Below are 23,486 nucleotides of genomic sequence, written 5' to 3' on the forward strand. Positions count from 1 at the left end.
ATCCATCCCAAGAGCAAACGTTGATCTAGCTATTGACCAAGCAGGCTTGCAGCTTTGGTTTGTTCATTGCAAAGCTGTTGCCATCAGAGAGACTTCAGAAAGCCAAATTCTTGCCAATGACCATGGAATTTGTCCAGTCCATCTGCATCTAATTATTTGTCCAAACTAGGTTTTGCATTTCCTAAGTAATTCTGCCCTTGGAATTTCTCTACGGGCATTACTCCATTATTTAGTTAATCACGTTGTCAGGAAGCCATTAGAATTTTTTGTAGAAGTCTTCTATCTGCTTTTTTTTTCTTTTATGTTCCATTTTACTTATCTAAATAATTCTTTTCCCCTTGACTTATCAGTCTGCCACAGTGTTAATACGTTCCATCTTCTTTACAACTGAATGTATCTATAAAACCAATTTCCTTTCCCTTTACTTTCACACATTAAGTTTCCATAAAAACATAAAAATGTTTTTATTTTATTTTATTTTACTGTATACTCCTAAGGAAGTGACCTAGATTATCTAGCAACAAGATAGTAGGTTTTTTTGTTACAAAATTACTCGTGATCACAGTTCATTATTTAGATAGTTGTTTTGTTCTCTCCAGTAGGTTTGCTATGGTTGGTTATTCATTTTAATGCAAAATAGATTCATATGCAGGAAAAAAATGAAAAAAAATAGCATATAGCAAAATCAATATGTATTTAAGGGGAAATGAACAAAAATATTAAAGAAAATGGAAAATAAAAGCAAAATACATTCATATGCAGGAAAAAAATGAAAAAAATAGCATCTAGCAAAATCAATATGTATTTAAGGGGACATGAACAAAAATATTGAAGAAAATGGAAAAGGGATCCTCATTCAAGCACTTAGCTGATAGTTTTAAATTAAATTATTTATAAATACAGATTGGCATAAATAAAAATCAACCCATTTGACTTCTAATGAAAGGTATTAAACTAAGATATATTAGCAGAAAAAATACCCTTATCTAGAATCAAAGGAGAGGTGTGTGTTTTCTTTTTATTTGATGATGATACCTATCATATTACATTTTGGGTAGGTGAATTGTTATCATTTACATTTTTTTTTCTGTAGTCTCTCATATCTTTCACCAAAATGCACACAAACTAATATAAAGGTTAAACATTCTCTAAATTTTGGTTGCCCTATTTATGATAGCACAAATCAACTCCTACTGCAAACAACTGTGGAGTCCCTGCACAAGCTGTAGCCAATCCAATGTGTACTTTGATAAGTAATATTGATAATACAGCAGTTAAGTCTATCTTTGCCTACTCCTTTAAAATTCTAATAAAGGGATTTTGATATTGTTAAGTCATTTGAATATTACAATGCTCTACTGGGTTTGGATTATATTCTCTATTATTAATTATGGAAACTGAGACATGGACAGGCTCAGTGGCTATGGTCGAGATCGTATGTCTAGTACTAAGCTGAACTGGAATCTGACTCAGAGATCCTCAATCCTAGGGCTTTCTCAATTATATTATGTCATCACAATATATTGAATTACTAAAATATAAATTAGCATATATTTTTTTATAATGCTTGATGTCTGGACTGAGATACAGAATCGAAATATATACGCTCACATTTCTTACTCTGGGGACTGTTAATTTTTTATAATAGATATAAAACTTAGAATTAAAGCTTTTTGTTAAAGTAAACTTCATCCAGGCATAAATTACATAAAATCTATCCCTGGCTACTGTATATTTTGATGCGTTTTGAGAACTGTTACAGCCAGGCAACTCCCACTACTGTTAAGACAGAACATTTTCATTACTCAAAAATTTCCTTCCTAGTCAATCTCAGCTTCCCATCCTCAGTCCCAGACATCACTGACCTGCTTTCTGCTAATGTAAATTGTAATTATTTTTCTAGATTTTCACATGAATGACTCAAGAGTATCTGCTCTTTGTGTCTGACTTCTTCCTCTCAGCATGTTCGTGAGATGATCCATGTTGTGGAGTTGTATCTGTATTTTATTCATTTTTATTGCTGATTAGTCTTCAACTGTATGATATTATAACATGTGTATTCATTTGCCTCTTGATGACTATTTGAGTGTTTCCCAAATTTTGACCAGGGGGAATAAGGAAGTTATACATGTGTGTACAAATCTCTGTGTGGACATGTGTTTTCATTTCTCTTGGTCAGTATCTAGGAATGAAATTGCTGAGCCATATGGCAGATATTTTTAAATTTATAAGAAACAGCTAAATTGCTTTTTTAAATGGTTGCCATTTTACATTCTCGTAAGCAATGCATGTAAGTAACCAACTGTCAGTGTTGGAATTGTCAGTCTTGAATTGTAGGCATTCTATAAGGTTTGTGTGTTATTTCATTACAATTTTATTTTGTATTCCTGTTCATTGCTAGTGTAAATATCATCTATATCTGTATCTTTATATCTATATCAATCTATACCTATATCTATATCTATATCTATATCTATATCTATATCTATATCTATCTATATATCTCTATATCTATCTATATCTATATCATCTATATCTATATTTAATCTATTTATAGCTATATTTAATCTCGATCTGATATCTTACAGCATTTACTAGCTTACTCACAAGTTGTGGTAGTTTTTTTTGTATATTCCTCAGTGTATATGCAGATATACACTTCTTCATGTGTCACATGTGAATAAAGACCGTTTTAATTCTTTATAATCTCCACACTTTTTAATTTTTGACTTACTGAATGATCAATGGGAATCATTTTCTTTTTGCTGATATTCAAAGAAAAACATTTACTCTTTTACCATTAAGTGTTATTCTAGCTGCAAGTTTCTCATAGGACCCATTAGGAAGTTGAGAAAATCCCCTTCTACTTGCGAATTTGCTGAGAGTTTTGTTTTGTCTTTTTAATTTATTTATTTTTTTATTTTTATTTTTAAAATTTTTCAATGCTTGTATTTATTTTTGAGACAGAGAGAGAGAGACAGAGCATGAGCAGGGGAGGGGCAGAGAGAGGGGGAGACACAGAATCGGAAGCAGGCTCCAGGCTCTGAGCTGTCAGCACAGAGCCCAACGTGGGGCGTAACTCACAGACCACGAGATCATGACCTGAGCTGAAGTCGGACGCTTAACCAACTGAGCCACCCAGGCGCCGCCCCAGTTTTATTTTTTTTTAAATCATGAATGAATATTGATTTTTCTCAAAGGCTTTTCCTGCATGTTTTGTGATAATTATAGTTTTATAAAAGCCTATTAATTTGGTAGATTATACAGGTTGATATTAAAATATTAAACCAACCTTGTTTTCGTACAATAAAATGAACACACCTTTGATGCATCATATTTGCTAATATTTTGTTTAAGAAACTTTTCATGAAGATATTAATTCCAAGTTTTATGTCTTTGAAACTTATGTTTTGGCTTTTAGCATTAGGGTAATGTTGAAGAAAGTTGTATAGGAATAGTATCATTTCTTCATTAAACTATAGATTTTAACTGTGAATGTATGTGGGACTATGTGTTCCTTGTTGTAAGGTTTATAAACTGCAGATTCAATTACTTTTATATACAGGACTTGCCATATTCATGGATTTTTTATCTGAAAAAGTTTGTTTAGAGTTCATTTATTTTGAGAGAGAGAGAGCAACAGAGAACAAACAGGGGAGGGCAGAGAGAGAAAGGGAGAGAGAGAATCCCAAGCAGGCTCTTCACTGTCAGTGCAGAGTCCAACATGGGGCTTGATCTCATGAATGGTGAGGGTATGATCTGAGCAGAAATCAAGAGTGGGAAGGGAGCTTAACTGATTGAGCCACCCAGGTGCCCTTGAAAAAGTTTTTGTCGTTGTTGTTTTGTTTTGTTTTGCTTTGTTTTTTGTTTGTTTTTTTAGTTTGTTTTTCAAATATACACTGGGTATAGAATTTGAGGCTATAGTCCTGTTTTTCAGCACTTTGAAGATGTTGCTTGCACAGTTCCTGATGGGTGATATGCAGCCACTTATTTATTTATTTATTTTTGATACAATTTGTCTCTTTTCTCTAGATACTGTTAAGATTTTCTTGTTGTCACTGTTTTTTAGCAATTTTATTTTGATTGTGTTTTGTTTTTTGTTTTGTGGTTTGTCCATCCTGTTGGTTATTGAACTAATACTGTAGTTTTATTCAAATTTGGGAACATTTTAGCTTCTGTTTCTTCAATTCTTTTTTGTTTGTTTACCCCATCCCCACCATTTTTGGAATCCCTATTCCATGTATGCTACACAATTTCATTTTATTCTGTAGATTTATAATGCTGTTTTAATTTTACTTTATCCTTTTACTTCCATTTTCAATATAGATTCATTGCTAAATCTGTAAATTTACCAATATTTTCTTGGGTAGTGTCTAATCTGTTAATTTGTCTAGTTAAAATTTTCCTTTAGACATTTTTTTATCTCTACAATTTCTATTTAGTTCTTTCTTTGAAATTTCCATTCCTTCTTTATTTTGTTCATATTTTTTTACATATCTTTTTACATGTTTTTTACATATTTTTACATGTTTATAACTGTTTAATGCATTTGCTAGCTTCCTCGTTTATGTCATTTATAGTTGTATTTCTATTGATCATTTTTCTCCTGTTTTGGGCTGTATTTTTCCACTTAACATAATCCGTCATTTTGATTTTATGCTAAACCTTACAGATATGATTTTGTTAAGAATCCTGGATTTTTTTCGTCCCTTAACAAGTGTTAGGCTTTGTATTGTTAGACAATCAAATCCTTACAGATCAGTTTCATCATCTGAGGTATTTTTAAAGCTTTCCTGGAGCAGGTCTGGAGTAGCATTTGTTCAATTGCTTGTTTGCCCCCAGTTACTTACCCAGGGTCCCTTCTGACAAGGATTCACTCTCCTAAATATGCTAAAGGATCATCAAGGACACTCTACTCTTGCTGGTTGCAATTCAACATATTTTCCTAGACCTTATCTGGTACAAGTGCTGGGAATTTTGACTTTACAGATACCTGATTCTTCTTTATCAGGCCTCATGGAGCTTCACTTTATGCTTACATATCTGAGTATTCAGCAAAGATGCAAGAGAACTCTTCGTGCAGATTTCTGGAGCTCTTTTTCTGCAAAACTCCCTCTTTTCCAGAGCTCTTCCCCTACCATTTCCAGCTGCCTCAGCCTTTACTGCCCACCATGCATATCCTCTCCTCAGTGTGGTTGGTGGATTTTTTTTCCCTTGGTTGTATGTCTCTGTTCTTGAAATTGTGTCTAGATAGCAAGCCGGAACAATTATAAGGCTGGCCTCATCTATTTATCTTCTCTTAAGGATCACAGGTCTGAGGTGCCTTTAGCTACTGTCTGTTTTCATTTTTTTGTTTTTTGTAAGTTTACAGCAGAAAGGTAAATCCAGTCGTTCTTACATTAGGGCTAGAAGCTAGAACTACAAGTATTTTTAGATATCAATTTCTTTTTATTATTTATTATGTTTTCAAGTATTTTTTTAGCCCAGGCTACAGCCACGTTCAGAGATACAATTATGGATTTTTTTTTAACTGCTGAAAGAGAAATAGAAATTTGCTGAGAAATTCAGGATTCTATTAAATACTTATTTTTTTGGACAATCAGATCTGTACCAATGAGTTCACTTAATTGTTGTTCCCTCTGATAGAAAAAAAAAAATTGTTATAAGCACCAGGATGGGAAAGAACAGGAAAGATTCAGATAACCTAGCTGTGCCTAATTCAAGGATGGTCTTGTGATACAAAAATAAAGAAAAATCCTCAATGTAATGCCATTTTCAGAAATATTTCAGAAGTCTTTGTCATATGTGTTAAAACAAAAGAAAATAGACTTTAGAGCATTTTTCAAACAGTATCTTGAAGTAGTCAAGAGCAGTATAAAGAGATCCTTATCCTTTATTTGTAAATGTTCACCAAACTAAAAGAAAGGAAGTAGAAAATATAAATTGGAAGGAGAAATTGCCAACTTATAAAATCTCCAAATGTGGCTGAACATTTCAAACAGGCTTAGAATATAAATCAGCTAGAAGTGAAAACTAAATGATGGCCTTCCAGATAAAATAAAAATACCTGACCATGCCAGAAATAAAGGAATGTATTAAAGACATGAAATTTCAGATTTAAAATAAATAGTAAATGTTAAAGGGAAGGTGCACTTTATTTGCTATGGTGTATGCAAAACACTTAAAATATTGAAAATGTATGATAATCTTTAGTCACTTCTCATATATCATTCTGTAACTGTTAATTTGTGGATGTTATCAGAGGAAACTCATTTATTCCCTGTGATACAAATCTTATAATCTTTATATGTGGTCACCTACTTTGAATGTTGAACTTCCAGATAAAATTGATGGAAGTATTTTTTTAAAGTCCCTTACATTTCTATAAATGATGCATTTATAACCAATTTAGACACAGCACTTATACTGTGTAACTTGAGAACTAGATATCACCAAGGAATCCTAATGAGAAAAATCCACAATAAGAATTGGAGAACAGAATAATAAGAGAAGAGCCATAAAAACATAGATTAATTTTTCTTAGAATATCAGCCACTTCTGTTTATACATATATGCAAGGATTAGTTCATTTTTTAGGAATGGGAAATCAGCAACACGGCACACCTAGGGTCCAGACTGATTCTTCCAGGATTTCATAAACTTTCTCTTTTAAGTATATGAAAATATTAGATTATGCTCTAGAGAGATAAACTCAGCAACATGACACCTCAAAGACCCATTGCTTATTGTAAATATGCCTTGGATCAGTATCCAAAGAATTATCCCCTTTGTCTCAGAACAACTGTAACCTTGGATACATTAATCAAAATCATATTCCAATAATCTAGCCATCTCATATGTATGTAGTTCAGGAAGCATTGAAATATATTACCCTTCTCTTGTCCTGTTCCAATATCCTTACTGGTGAAGGCGATCTGATGATTGTGCTTCTGTACTTTGGAAACTGTTCATACCCCAAACAAATATTTTGAATACTTCAATACCAAATTCTCATTTAACATTTTTTGGATCTTTTCTTCATTATTCATGACTAACGTCTTTATGCGAGGACCTCTCATCAAATAGAACCCAAGAAAAAAATTCAAGGATTCCATTATAGGTGCACAAAATTTGCTTTCCAATTCTGAAAAGAACAGATAGGAATTGTCAAGTGGCAAGAACCATGAAGGTATGATCTAAGAAAATTACGATGGCTGTCTGATGGCATCAGATAATTTCAAATAGATGTTTGGTAACATAGTCCATGAGCCATCACAACAGGGACAAATTGGCCATGATTTGAAACATCAGTAGAGAAATTTTATTAGGGTGAGTTTTATACTACTGCCTCTTTCTGTGGGTGCTTAGTGTATGCTAAAGGAAAGAGCTGAAAGATTCAAACTTTCTTTTTCTTTTTTCTGTTAATTTTTTTTTTAATTTTTTTTTCAACATTTATTTATTTTTGGGACAGAGAGAGACAGAGCATGAACGGGGGAGGGGCAGAGAGAGAGGGAGACACAGAATCGGAAACAGGCTCCAGGCTCCGAGCCATCAGCCCAGAGCCTGGCATGAGCCTGACGTGGGGCTCGAACTCACGGACCGCGAGATCGTGACCTGGCTGAAGTCGGACGCTTAACCGACTGCGCCACCCAGGCGCCCCTCTGTTAATTTTTTTAATGTTTATTTTTTGAGGGAGAGACAGAGACAGAGTATGAGTGGGGGAGGGGCAGAGAGAGAGAGAGAGAGAGGGAGGGAGAGACAGAGTCCAAAACAGGCTCCAGGCTCTGAGCTGTCAGCACAGAGCCCAGTGAGGGGCTTGAACCCACGAACTGTTTGATCATTACCTGAACAGAAGTCGGAGGCTTAACTGACTAAGCCACCCAGGTGCTTCTCAAACTGTTTCAACAAATTCAATCATTCCAGAACAAAGCTCAAGAACATTTCCAGGATGACAAAAAAAAAAAAAAAAAAAAAAAAAAAAAAAAAAAAAAAAAAAAAAAAGAAAAAAAAAAAAAAAAAAAAAAAAAAAAAAAAAAAAAAAAAAAAAAAACCAACAACAACAACAACAACAACAAAAACATACACACAAAAAAACAAAAACAAAAAAACCCCCAAAAAACAAAAAAACAAAAAGAACCCAGAAACAAAAATACCCCTCAAGCATCCCACGGGTAGAATCCACAATGTTTATCATATATAAAATCCCAAGGCATGCAAAGCAGAAAACTGACCAATAATGAGGAACAAAATCATCCCTTCTCGTAGATCCCTATTTCCTTCTCTATTATTTTCCTTTGGCCTGAAGGAATTTCTTTATTATTTCTTATAGTTCAGGTCTGCCTATTGCCTTTAAATCTTGTTAGGCGGGACCAGGGCAGAAGTTAGCCTATGGCTTATTTTGCCCCACAATTGAGGCAAAGGTTTTCTGAGTACCCTGACATGTTGTGAATTATTAGAATTTCCATTCTGGTTGGTGAGAAGAGGCATTTGTTTTTTCAGCCCTGTGTGAACTCAGAGGATTATTGCCTTTCATCTTTCTGGGCATTTCTTTAATCAGTTTTAAGTTGTTTTCCCATGTGCATCTGCTGGTTAGTATTCAGCTGATGATTTAAGAGAAACCCTTTCAGATTTCTGGAGTTTTCTATCTGTGCAACTCTTTTCTGTTTGGTATTTTCTACTGCAAATTCTATCAACTGGACCTCCATACTCTCCCCACTATATGCTCTCAAGCCATGGGCTCTATCTGATTTTCTTCTCTTGTGTCATCACATAGAAACTCCCTCCGGGCAGTAAACTGGGGCAATCAGAGGGTTCACCTTGTTTATTTCCCATCTCTCAGTTATTGCTCTCACTAATGTCCAATGTCTCAAAACTCTTTGTTTCATGTATTTTATCCATTTTTTGATGTTTGGGGCAGAAGGATAAATCCGATTCATGTTATTCCATCTTGATAATGAATGAACATCTTAAAAATAAGCTCTTAAAAAATTCATGTCAATTTTAATATATCTAATTTTTGTGGATGAACAAGAAGACATTTTTAATAAAACATAAAGTTCACATTAGTATTCTTTCTATCTCTAATATTCATTTACTTACATAAATCCCACTGGCTATGAGGCAATTAGACAGCAGATGGTTCAGTGCAAATCAATTAAATTGAATGGTATGTGCTATGAATAACTGAGACTATTAAAGTGTGTGTTCAGAAAACACTGTTCTTTTAACAACAATCCTTGTGATTTTGATAGTCCTTGAAAAGTTCAACCTAGGTTCACTTTCAATTTTTATCAAAATAATTAATCCTGGCATTCCCGTGGTCAGAGATTGAAGTCTCATGGTCAGACCATGAAGTGGTCAGAGACTCAAACTGTATCTTAATAAGTATTTATCCCAGCATTTTTAAAGACATCAACAACATTTTTTCATAAGCAAGTATTGTTATGTGGGTTAATTATACTTTTATATTTTTTTATGTTTATTGTTGAAGGTGTACCAGAAGAAACAATCAGACACAACTTAAATCTCTGAGAGATGAAAAAAATTAGAAGAACTCATTAAGTAGAATATTTTTATATCTCATTTCCTTTGTAACACAGTAAATGCTTCAAGGTTATGATTTATTTTTTAGTCTTCTATGTTTCCCCACTTCACTTAGCATGATATTCCTTCACTATATTTTCTTACCATTATTATTATTCTGTTGATTAACAGTTAATTTAATCTACTCAATAGGTATACCAGGTCCAAATGAAAAGCACTGGGAGAAATAACCACTGAACTGATATTTTACACTTCAACTTAACTTCCTCTATAAGCACATTTGTAAAGTAGGGTCAATGATATCACATACTTATTGGATAGATATCAATTGAAATATGTTTAAAACCCTTAGAACAGCAACTGGAATACTAAAATAAGTACTTAATAAAATAAGTACTAAAATAAGTACAATTAAATAAGTACTTAATAAATTATAACTATTATTTTAATTATTAATCTATTTATAATAAAATAACATTACAGACTACTTAAATATTTTTCAGGCAGTAAAGTGTTACTGTTAGAAGAAATCTAATAATCCAGTATTAAAGTAATTCAAAAATATGGGTAAAACAATAAGGCTTGTGTTGATGCAGAACAGATTGAAAGTGAAAAACAAAAATACCAATTATTTAAAAAATATCAGATTTAACTGCCTTTTAGCAATTCAGAAAATATTTATTTGGAAGGTTTCAAGATTAATGATAAAAACCCCTGTCTTCAGGGAGCTTACAGGCGTGTGCCTAGGGTGGTTACAGAAAGATGCGGTTTCAGCATGTTAAGTCAGTGCTATGATAGCATAAGCCCAGAGAGGGAGCACCAAGGCTGGCTTAGAGTTTGAGGAAGGCTTGCTTGAATGAGAAAATCCTTCCCTTTATTTGAAAGGATGAAGAGGAGTTAGGTTGGCAAAGAAAAGCAAGAAGAAGCATGGACAGAGGGAAAGAAGGATGAATCGGTGTGCTGGTCAGTATTTCTAGAGGAGAAACTATGTGTCAAGGAAATGTGTGTAAGGCTGACGACTTAGAACTCAGAGCACCTGACATCCCATGCATGTGCAAAGAGCTGGGCTTAATTTTGTAGCAATAGGGAACCACCTATATATGTCTTTGAGACTATTTTTCCCAAGACTTTGTGGAATATATTTTTGTTTGGGGAATAAAAATAATGTCTGGCATAATGGGGAAAAAAAAGACATAAAATAAAAATCTAGACACAATTTCAAATTACAGCCATTATATGATAGAAATACAGATCTTAAGCCTAAAATAAACATTAGAGATTACTTAATTCTACTGCCTCAATTTACAAATAAGAAAATGTAGGTCCAGGGGCACCTGGGTGGCTCAGTAGGTTAAGCATCCTACTTTGGCCCAGGTCATGATCTCACGGTTCTTGAGTTCGAGCCCCACGTTGGGCTCTGTGCTGTCAACTCAGAGCCTTGGAGCCTGCTTTCTATTCTAGGTCTCCTTTTCTCTCTCTGCCCATTCCCTGCTTAGGCTCTGTCTCTGTCTCTCTCTCTCTGTCAAAAATAAACATTAAAAACATTAAAAATAAACATTAAAAAATAAAAAAAAGAAAAGAAAATGTAGGTCCAGAAGCAATCAGAGCCTTGCTGAAGGGACAGAGTTGTCTTTTAATTCAGGTCTCAACATAATGCAAGCAGGCATACATATGTCCTATGCACACTTATGCAAACATTCTAATAAAAAGCCATTATAAGGAGATTACGGTGTTCAAATGCATGGGTAAGATTAGCCAAAATTTTGTAAAGTAAATCATCAAGTGGATACACTGTGTCACCAATATGGTCTACAAGTGCAAGAAATTTAGCTTTTGTATAATGACACATTCCTAATCCACATTCACACGTGCATGTGTGTGCACACACACAAACACACTCCCCCCGGGAATAAGTAAGTGGCATTATTTATTCCCATGTTTAAGTGGAAAATCAGAATAAAGCATGAAATTAAAATGCAATTATTATTATTATTATTTTTTAATGTTTATTTATTTTTGAGAGGGACAGAGATAGAATGCGAGTGGGTTGGGGCAGAGAGAGGGAGGCACAGAATCCGAATCAGGCTCCAGGCTCTGAGCTGTCAGCACAGAGCCTGACGTGGGGCTCAAACTCACGAGCTGTGAGATCATGACCTGAGCTGAAGTTGGACGCTCAACCGACTGAGCCACCCAGGTGCCCCAAATGCAATTATATTTTAAAGAAAGTAAGTCGGATTTAATTAAATTTCATATTTGGGTGTTTCTTTACTACAGTTTTAGTGTCATAAACTCAAGAGTATTTGTTTTCTTCCTACGTTGGTTTGTACTAAAATGAAAAGTGGTAAAGGTAGAGAAACTATAGTAACCCAAAGATGGTGAGTATATTCTTTATTTAAAGTATACATCTAATATAGTATTTATTAAATTATTTTGCTTCCTGTCAATCTATCTGTATTCTGTTCATTTCAAGAGATTCTATATATTTAGACATAGAAGTCAGAATAAATATTTTGGACTCCAGAATTTGGGCCAAATTAATCACATCTCTAGAAATTCCTTATTCTTTCCGCTAACTCCATCAAAGAAATCAAACTCCGGTCAGGACCGAATTCATCACCTTCCCAAATGACTTATCTCCTAGGGTTTCCCAACTCTGAGAAGGACGACATATTCTACTGGGTTGCTCAAGCACAAATTTGGGAGATGGTCTTGACTCGTTCCCTCACTCACATCCTATATCATCAGAAGTCATCAAGCTTTCACTTCTATACCTGAGCTAGCTCTGAGTTCTATCTACCTGTATTCCCTCCTACATTCACTGCTCTAGTCCAATTTACTGGTTCCTTACACTAACCCTAGCTTTGCTGCAACCCATTTCCCTCGTTCCACAACAAAAATGTGAATATCACACCCTATGTTAAGAACAAAAGAAACAGGCAAACCAACTTACATGACTTCTTTTCATCTGTAACATAAATTCCAAACTTCTTCACATGGCCTAGAAGTGCTTCACCATTTCCTTCCTCCTGTCCTCCCTTTTTCTTTTTCTTTTTCTTTTTCTCTTTTATTTTTTTCTTTCTTTATCATGAAACAGATATTAATTGAGGACCCAGTATGTGCCAAGCAATGTTCTCATCAATATTTCTATTTGCATTTAGAGTAAAATATAGATTTCGGACAAAAGCACATTCCATTGAGAATAAATAAAATGCAGAAAAAAATAATAAAATTTATGCTATAAAAACTGACAGGTAGTGAGAAATTACTAGGCCAATTTTAAGAGATAGTAAAAACTCAAAGGTGCAATATAAGTATTTTATGTCAGTTTTGCCAAGAGAGGAAACTAACTTATGGAACTGAATTGCATGTTTGGGAAATGGGGCCAGATATCAAAGGCCAGACCCCACTTTGAGTTTACTAGTCTCTCTTCATTCCAACACTGAACTTGGCCTCTGAGAGTTTAGTTGTTGCTATAGACTGAATGTCTGTGTCCCACAAAGTTCCTGTGTTGAAACATAAGTCTCAATGTGATGGGCTTAGGAGGCAGGGCCCTTGGGGGGTATATAGGTTATGAGGTAGGAGCCATCATAAATGGGATTAGTTCCCTCATAAAAGAAACCCCAGAGACCTCCTTCACCCTTTCTACCATGTGAAGACATGGCAAGAAGAAGGCCATTTATGAACTAGGAAGATCCTTACCAGACACTAAATGTTCTAGAACCTTCAGCTTGGACTTCCCAGCCTCCACAACTACGAGAAATAAATGTTTGTTGTTTAAGCCATGTAGTCTATGGTGTTTTTGTTATATCCATCCAAACTGATTAAGACACTTGTCCTTAATAAAGATCAACCAGAAGTAAAATCGCATCTCTCCCCATACTTAACAAGGAATTTCATGGAGAGTTTCTCTGGCTCTAAGGAGATGAAAGGCAAAAACCAGATGAATAATTTTCCCCAAGAAAATTTATCCATTGGCTGATGTTACTTAGATTTGTCCGATTCACATCCCCAGGATTTAGGACTCAGTTTGAAGTGGTCCCACACTGTTAGTGGTATTATGTACCTAAGAGAAACAAATACAAAGTATCTCTAAAAGGAGGCACTTTATCTAGGCCTCAGGGAATCATCATAATGTTTTGTTTTTTTTTTCCACAAGCAACAAGCGCACAGTCATAGACAATCAAACATACAAGCTAAAAAAGTTTCATGAAGAAAAAAACAATACAAACACCAGACAGTAGAAAGAGACTCGTGAAATCCTCAAATATTGGAATTACTCAATGCCTAGTATAAAATAACTTTCCTCACTACATTTAAATAAATAAAGAATGCATTAAACATATCTCCAGGCACAGGAGCTCTAAATATGTAGAAAAGCATATTATTTAAAAATATGAAGTAGAGGTTCTAGAAGTGAATACCGTATACAATCAGTAATAATAAAAACATAAACAGGTTTAGTAGTACACTAAACAAATGAAATGATAATAAGTAGAAGAGAGTTTTTAAAAACCTAGACGACAGTGTAGAAAGATACAAAAATTCAACATACAGAAAAGAAATAATAATTATAGAGAAAAAATATAGAGCATAAGATATATTTAATTGTAGTTCTACTGGGGCAGGGACTGGGGCATAAAACATTTGATGAAACAGTGGCTGACAATTTTCAGAACTGATGAAAGACTAATCTTCACGGCTTAATTTTATTCTTATTTTTGTCCGTTTGTTTATCCCTACCTCCACCCTGTCCCCTGTTCTGGAACGTGATAACCATGGTACAGGAGGGGGTACACTACAAAAACAAACATACAAAAAGAAGAAAAAATACAAAATGACATGTTTTGAGACAAGAATTAAACTCAGATGGTGGAGTACATAATAGCTGGGTGACATTTGTTAACGGATTTGTCAGAAAACGCCTTTCTGAGGAGAATGCAAAACTTTGAGGTGTGACATAAATGATAAGACAGAGCCAGTCCTGAGAAGATAAGGGGAATAATATTTCAAGTATACAAAAATAGCTATTACAAACATTTTAGAGTTGGAAAGAGCTTGGCAAATTCTAAACAAAATGCTACTACATCTGCAGTCTAATAAATAAAGTTGGTGGCATGAGATGACTTTAGATGGATAGACAATGGTCAGGTAACCCAGGGCATTGTAAACCAAAATAAGTAGTTTGGTTATATGTATGTATATATGAATATATGTATGTATTTCTTTTTCTCCTCACTATTTATTTGCAACAGATTTGTTGAGATACAATTTATATGTAGCTTTATTGAGAAACAATTCACCCATATGAAGAGTATAATTCCATGGTTTTTATTTTATGTTTTGTTTTTTTCCCAGTTTCATTGACATATAATTGGCAAAAATCATACATGCATAAGTGCACAATGTGTAATAGATCAATACATCATGAAATGGTTTTATTTCAATGTAATGGAAAATGCCTGGAGGCGAAACTGACCTACCATAATCACTAAGAAAACTCACGACTCCTACAAACATTTATCAATCTGGTCTTTAATTTGTAAGCATAAATGGTAAGCTAAAGCTCATCAGACATATGGAGAAATTCAACTAATATTTTATTCTATATGTATTACATGCGGTGGAAGATTACGCTTGGGCATCCTGTGGGCACGGGGTCTACACGATCTAATTTACACTTTACAAACTTACTTTGACTGCTCTGTGGAGAGAGAGTTGAGATGCACCAGAATGGAGACAAGGAGACCAGATAAAAAGCGTTCAGGGGAACATGGCAAGTGATGCTGGTGGTCTGGTTTAGCGTGGTGGTGTTAAGATAGGGAAGTAGGGTAGATATGGGTTATACGATGAGTGCAGAGTGGTCACAACTCGCTGATCGATTAGTTACTGGTGATTGGAAGACAAGACTTAGGGATTTCAGTTCAAGATAGAGGATTGCGGTACCTTTTATAGAGATAAGGCAGCCTAGGGAGAAACAGGATTTGGGCGAGAGGAAAGCACAATTCCCTTTTGGCTGTTTCACACTTGAGATATTTATAGGCCACTGTGCGGATATATACAAATTGGCTGTTAGTATCTGGAGTTCTGAAACTTTGGACAGGAAATAATGGCTTAGTAATCATTACATTCAAATGTTTCATAAAGCCACGGGACAGGATGAGGTCACTGAAGAACAGAGATGATGCTGGTCGGAGATGCATGAAGGTCCATTTTTTTTTGTATAAGAATTTTTCAATAACATTTCTAAATTTTAGCCCATTATTTTGATTACAGATTTTTTTCTCTGGTCTCAAAATCAAAACTCTTACTTTTCATATATAAAATATCCAGTAAGAGTCTTTCATTTTCCTCTCGTCCCCCTGCCACCCATCTCATGTTGTGGCCTCTCCAGCATCAGGGCAGGGACTCTGGTCCACTTGTGGCCTGGCATTGGTGCTCTCTCAACAGGCCTATGCTCTTTTTTCATGGGACATTTTTATTCATAGCAATCTGATCCTGTTCTTTTTAGATAATCCCAAATATACCAACTGGTCTTTTTGAAAATTCTCTTAATACCTAAATAAACTGTTTCTTTCAGAATCATCTGTGTGGTTTATTCATTTGGTCCTTCTTTTTCGTGCTTCTGGTTTTCTCTCTACATCCAATGACCGTTAGATGTCCATTCTTGGTTATGAGTTATGGCCACGCTGATGAATACTTGCAGGAGTCATGGGTTTTCTTTCTCGTGATTTTGTAGGTCAGTTTCATCTACAGGCCTCTCCCCTCTGCAGTGACTGAATTGTGGTCCTTATGTGTGAGGGTTGTTCATGCCGACAGCCTTGCTTCCACACAGCATGTGTGAGCAGAAAGTCCAGACGTTCCTATATTTGCCAAAATGAAGAGGTTTAGTCCCTATGAGGAATATTTTAGTTTATTCCTCTGAAAGCTACCCGTCTTTTATGTGTTTGTTGGTTCACATTGTCCCCTTTGCATGAGATGAGAAGGTACAGTCAACAGTTAATGCAACTCACTTGCTAATACTCTCAGTGGGAGCACTTCTAAATCCTTCAGAGAGAAGTTTCCGTGCTTTATCTGGAGACTTCATCCCCTCTCTATACACAGGGAAGCAGAGGCATGACTGCTTTCTCTTCCGGATGCATTTAGAAAACATTGTTTACTTTACATCATGGTTCTATTTCTTTATTCCAACCTGGGAGCTTCTCTGAGCCAACTTAGGGAAAAAACTACCCTGAATCTGGTCGTCTCTGCTCTGGTTTGGGCTGTGGTCCTTTCACACTGTTATCTCCAGCAAAATGATTCTCTCTGCTTTCTAGAAATTCCACTGGTAGTCTGGCCTTCTCGTGGCATCTTTAAAACAATTTTTTTTCAGCGTTCTTCTTTTTTTTAGTTGATTTATTTCTTTTGGGAGAGACAGAGAATGAGAATGGGGGAGGGGCAGAGAAAGACGGAGAATCTCAAGCAGGCTCTGCTTTCAGTGAAGAGCCCACGTGGCCTTGAACTCATGAAACTGAGATCATGACCTGAGCAGAAATCAAGCTTGATACTTCGTGGACTAAGCCACCCAGGTGGCCCAGCAGTGTTATTTTTTAATATATATTTTGTGTCATTTCATAAAATATTAGGAAGGAAGGGAAAAAACTCAGTGTATAGAATTAACCACATGATCTGGAAGCATACTATTTTGAACTAAGATTTGTTGAGAACTCCTTAATTTATCTGCATATTAGTATCTTTTGGGGAATTAAAAAAAACCACAAAATAATTTTAGGCCTGACTCAGAGAAATTACATAAAAATCTCTGGAGTTGGGGCGCCTGGGTGGCTCAGTCTGTTAAGCGGCCGACTTCAGCTCAGGTCATGATCTCGCGGTCCGTGAGTTTGAGCCCCGCGTCGGGCTCTGTGCTGACTGCTCAGAGCCTGGAGCCTGCTTCAGATTCTGTGTCTCCCTCTCCCTGACCCTCCCCTGTTCATGCTCTGTCTCTCCCTGTCTCAAAAATAAATAAACGTTAAAAAAAATTTTTAAAAAAATCTCTGGAGTTAGGGACCTGCTATCCACTTTTTTTTTTTTTTTAACTTCCAGGCAATTTTTTTTAAGCCAAGTTTAACAAATTATGGTATATTCTCTTTTTCTAATGAAGAACAAAATCCTTAGGGGTAGAAACTTAACATTACTTATTTATGCAGCCAGTGCTTTACATATAGGCAAATAAAGGTTTATTAAATTGAATTATTAGTGCTTTGAAAAGTTTAGCATGTGGAAATTAAGGGTAATTGTTCATTTTTATTATATATCCTGGGTTTTTGGGAATTAAAAAAAATTAAAAGTTCCTGAGAATATATTCATCTCAATTTTCTATGTAAGTAAACTAAATTAAACAAAAATCTATGATCCGTGTGATATTTTGAAAAATGTCATGCATTTTTATGGTTTATTAATCACAGGGCACATCCATGCATACACAACCAACATTCACACCCATGTGACTTCTCTATTTGTTCTTATAGTTGAAGTAAAGTAATGTTTTCACTTGAGATGTGAATTTTTCAATTGTCAGGGTAGCAATTTCCATGACTATGTAGTGCCCAGGATTATGTTCGATGAGTTTCCAGGGATTCCTTACTCTCTCATTTTGCTTCATATGCTAAGCAATGAGTTTCATCCATCTGGGATAGTGTGGCCCAGCCTAATGAATAAACTGACTACCCAGCACTGACTCTAAGCCTGGGAACTATGAATCACCAAGCTATAAATATTCTGGGAGCGCCCAGAGAGGTGCTGGTAAATTACAGGACAGAACTTTTTCTGTAACATGCTGCTGCATCTTGAAGGTGAGTCAATACGCAGGTTCAAAGCTTTATCTATGTTTTAATCTGAGAAAGCAATCTGTGAAATATAATGTTGAATACAATTAATAATAAACACAAAATGCACCTTTATACTCCAGTGCTGTGTGCACTCTGAGGATCTTTTAATCATTTAGACCAGAGAATTTTCCTCTAAATTATGTCGTGTTTGATCCAGAACCTTATTAAAGTGACCTATACTCACAACTTCCCTTTGATGGATAAACCCTTACAGATAGGAAAATTCCCCTGAGGTATGCTGCTGGGAGAGAAATAGGCTATTCCTACAATTAAAACCACATTTTGGGGGGGGCCCCCCGCGCCTGTGGGGCTCAGTCGGTTGAGTGTCTGGCTTCAGCTCAGGTCATAATCTCACAACTCATGAATTTGAGCCCTGCATTGGGCTCTGTGCTGACAGTTCGGAGCCTGAAGCCTACTTCGGATTCTGTGTCTCCCTTTCTCTCTCACCCTAACCCACTCGCTTTCTGTCTCTCTCTTAAAAATAAATAAACATTTAAAAAAATTTAAAAAAAATTTTCCTTTCAAGATGGCTGTGGTAACAATGAGTATTATATAGAGTATATATTTTCACAGTCTTATTTCACAACAAAAATGTGAATCAGGAAATTATGTTTTTATCACTTGAACTCCCTTTAAAAGTTTTCTTATCCTAGTAAAGCACACATAACATAAAATTTGCCATCTTGATCAATATTTAGTGGACAAATCAGGAGCGTTAAGTGTATTCACATTGTTGTCCAACCAATCTTCAGAACTTTTTCATCTTGCAAAACTCAAATTCTATACCCACTAAATAAGTCCCTCCCCTCTCCCCCAGCCCCTGGCAACCACCATTTTGCTTTTTGTTTCTATATATTTGACTACTCTAGATGTCTCATATAAGTGGAGTCCTATAGAATTTGTCTTTTTGTGACTGGCTGATTTCTAAATATCCTCAAGTTTTATTCATGTTTTAGCATGTGTCAGAATATTCCATTGTATGTATATACCGCATCTGGTTTATTTGTTCATCTGTTAGTGGACACTGGGGTTGCTTCCATTTTTTGGCTATTGTGAGTTATGACTGGTATGAACATGGTTTGGAGCTCCCTTTAATAAAATAGTCTAATCTTCTAAATCACTTCTCTTTTCTCCTATAGATAACCATTATTTAATGGATTCCCATATCTGGGCTGATACTAATGATCACTGGGTCCCATCTAAAACCTGTTGAATCACGTAGTCTTGTGGAGGAATTCTGGGGTATATACCTAAATGAAAAGCTGCATCAGATTATTCTGATAATTAGAAAATTTGAGAACCTAGAGCTACCTTGTCTCTTAATAATTTAGATTATACTTAAAGTTTCTTAATCACTCTCTCTCTCTCTCTACTCTTCTGATAAAAGATCATCTGGGGCTTTACCTGAGGGAGAAACTTATAAAAGAATTGTCTATAGGGAGTATTTTACAAAAGCATCTAATCTTTTCATTGCTTTTTTGTGCACTGTATTCTTTTTTTTTTTTTAATTTTTTTAATGTTTATTTTTGAGAGGGATAGATAGAGACAGAGTGCAAGCAGGGAAGGGGCAGAAAGAGAGAGGCAAAGAATCCAAAGCAGACTCCAGCTTCTGAGCTGTCAGCACAGAGTCTGACACGGGGCTCGAACCCATGAACTGTGAGATCATGACCTGAGCCGAAGTCAGATGCTCAACTGACTGAGCCAGCCAGGCGCCCCTTGTGCACTGTATTCTTTAAAAAAAATTTTTTTAATGTTTTTTAAATTTATTTTTGAGACAGAGAGACAGAGCATGAGCAGGGGAGGGGCAGAGAGAGAGGGAGACACAGAATCTGAAGCAGGCTCCAGGCTCTAAGCTGTTAGCACAGAGCCAGACGCAGGGCTGGAACCCACAGACCGTGAGATCATGACCTGAGCCGAAGTGGGACGCTCAACTGACTCAGCCACCCAGGCGCCTGTGCACTGTATACTTAAATGGAGGAGGATTGTTAATACTTATGTCCAAATAAGTACTTATTTCCAGATAGAGTGAAACCTTGGTTTCTGAGCATAATTCATTCTGGAAACATTTTTTTTTCCCAAAGCACTCATATATCAAATGAAATTTCAAGAACCATTGGCTCAGTTGTGATCCTGTGACGTTTGGCATCACATACTACTCATCTTGCAAGACGTCACTCATTGATCAAGTTAAAATTTGTTAGAAATGTTTGCTTATCTTGTGGAACACCTGTAGAACAAGTTACTTGCAGCCCAAGGTTTTACTGTACTGTATTGTCTTATCAGCATAGCCAGTTAACTAGTTGTGTCTTGAAATTTTTACTAATCTTTTAAAAAAATTTTTTTTAAAAATGTTTATTTATTTTTGAGACAGAGGGAGACAGAGCGCAAGTGGGGAGGGGCATAAAGAGAGGGAGACACAGAATCTGAAACAGGCTCTGGGCTCTGAGCTGTCAGCACAGAGCCCAATGCGGGGCTCAAACCCACGAACTGTGAGATTATGACCTGAGCTGAAGCCAGACGCTTAACTGACCAAACTACCCAGGCGCCCCTTTACTAATCTTTACTTCAGAATGCTCAAAGCTACTTGAACAACTCTTACAAACAGTTGTCAGAGGTTTTTGTTTTTTTGTTTTTTTTTTAGTGCGGTATTCTTTATCAATATTAGAAATTAAGATGTTAATAAAGAAAACATCAGGAAAGTATGAAAAACTATTAACAGATCACAATATTTACAAAGATTTAGAATTATCTTTTCATTTGTCAACTCATATTTTCATGAATAATCCTATATAGATTATTCATGTGGAAAGTTATTTGATTGTTTCATTGTAACAAGCATGTCCACATTTTAATTTAAAACCTCTGAATTGTACGAGTCTTTTTTTTGAAAGATGAAAATAATATTAACTTAATTTTGCTATTATTATGAATAGTACTTTTTTTTTACATATTCAGAGTCTATCCTAGTCAATGAATTATGTTTTAATCAAAACTTAAAGTTTTCAGTGACATACCATACTTTGAGTATATTTGTTTATGTTGCCAGTGACATTATTTTAGTTAAAAACTGTGGAAGTTCCTACTCTATTGTATACTTATTTTTCAATATACAAAAACACACCAAAAGAAAACAAAGAGGCTGAAGTATTAAGATCTGGTGATGAAACAGCCAGTGACATGTCCAGTATTTTTGCCAATGGAACAGTGCCTTAACCAAAACAAGGTGGTAGAATGACAGTGGCGAGACTGGACATCCCTGTCTTGTTCCTGACCTTAGGGGGAAAGCTCTCAGTTTTTCCCCATTGAGGATGATATTAGCATTGGGTCGTTCATATATGGCTTTTATGATCTTGAAATACGATCCTTCTATCCCTAGTTTCTTGAGTTTTTATCAAGAAAGGATGCTGTATTTTGTCAAATGCTTTCTCTGCATCTATTGAGAGGATCATATGGTTCTTGTCCTTTCTTTTATTGATGTGATGAATCACATGGATTGTTTTGCAGATATTGAACCAACCCTGCATCCCAGGTATAAATCCCACTTGGTCGTGGTGAATAATTTTTTTTAATGTATTACTGGATCCAGTTGGCTAATATCTCATTGAGAATTTTTGCGTCCATGTTCATCAGGGAAGTTGGTCTATAGTTCTCCTTTTTAGTGGGGTCTTTGTCTGGTTTTGGAATCAAGGTAATGCTAGCCTCATAGAAAGAGTTTGGAAGTTTTCCTTCCATTTCTATGTTTTGGAACAGCTTCAAGAGAATAGGTGTTAACTCTTCCTTAAATGTTTGGTAGAATTTCTCTGGAAAGCCATCTGGCCCTGGACTCTTGCTTTTTGGGAGATTTTTGGCTGCTAATTTGATTTCTTTACTGGTTATGGGTTTGTTCAAATTTTCTATTTCTTCCTGTTTCAGTTTTGGTAGTTTATATGTTGTGTAGGAATTTGTCCATTTCTTCCAGATTTCCCATTTTATTGGCATATAATTGCTCATAATATTCTCTTATTATTGTTTTTATTTCTGCTGTGTTGGTTGTGTTCTCTCCTCTTTCATTCTTGCTTTTATTTATTTGGGTCCTTTCTTTTTTCTTTTTGATCAAACTGGCTAGTGGTTTATCAATTTTGTTAATTCTTTCAAAGAACCAGCTTCTGGTTTCATTGATCTGTTCTACTGGGTTTTTTTTTTGTTTGTTTGTTTGTTTGTTTGTTTTTTGTTTTGGTTTTGATAGCATTAACTTCTGCTCTAATAATTATTATTTCCTGTCTTCTGCTGGTTTGGGTTTATTTGCTGTTCTTTTTCCAGATCTTTAAGGTTTAAGGTTAGGTTGTGAATCTGAGACCTTTCTTCCTTCTTTAGGAAGGCCTGGATTGCTATATACTTCCTTCTTATGGTCGCCTTTGCTGGGTCCCAGAGGTTTTGGATGGTGGTGTTATCATTTTCATTGGCTTCCATGTACTTTTTAATTTCCTCTTTAACTTTTTGGTTAGCCCATTCATTCTTTAGTAGGATATTCTTTAGTCTCCAAGTGTTTGTTTTCTTTCCAAATTTTTTCTTGTGGTTGATTTCGAGTTTCACATCGTTGTGGTCTGAAAATATGCACGGTATGATCTTGATCGTTTTGTACTTGTTGAGGGCTGATTTGTGTCCCAGTATGTGATCTATTCCGGAGAACACTCCATGTGCACTGGAGAAGAATGTATATTCTGCTGCTTTAGGATGAAATGTTCTGAATATATCTGTTAAATATGGAGACCAAACAGAGGGTTACTGGAGAGGTTGTGGGAGGGGGGATGGACTAAATGGGTAAGGGACATTAAGAAATGTACTCCTGAAATCATTGTTGTACTATATGCTAACTAACTTGGTTGTAAAAATATATTAAAAAAAAAAAAAGAAAATTCAATCTGAAAAAAGAAAAAAAAACCAAGGTGGTAGATGATACGAGGCAGACAATAACAACAAAAATAGAGTAAGATTGTTTAGCAGTGGTGAGTCTTCAGTTGAACATAATAACTGTGAATTTTTAGAGACCCCAGTCTGCCTGTTTGCCTTTGTCCACAACACTTGTCAGCTTAAGTACAG

Source organism: Herpailurus yagouaroundi, unplaced genomic scaffold, assembly GCF_014898765.1.
Source record: "Herpailurus yagouaroundi ecotype Mexico unplaced genomic scaffold, PumYag 139, whole genome shotgun sequence".
In the NCBI taxonomy this organism is placed as follows: domain Eukaryota; kingdom Metazoa; phylum Chordata; class Mammalia; order Carnivora; family Felidae; genus Herpailurus; species Herpailurus yagouaroundi.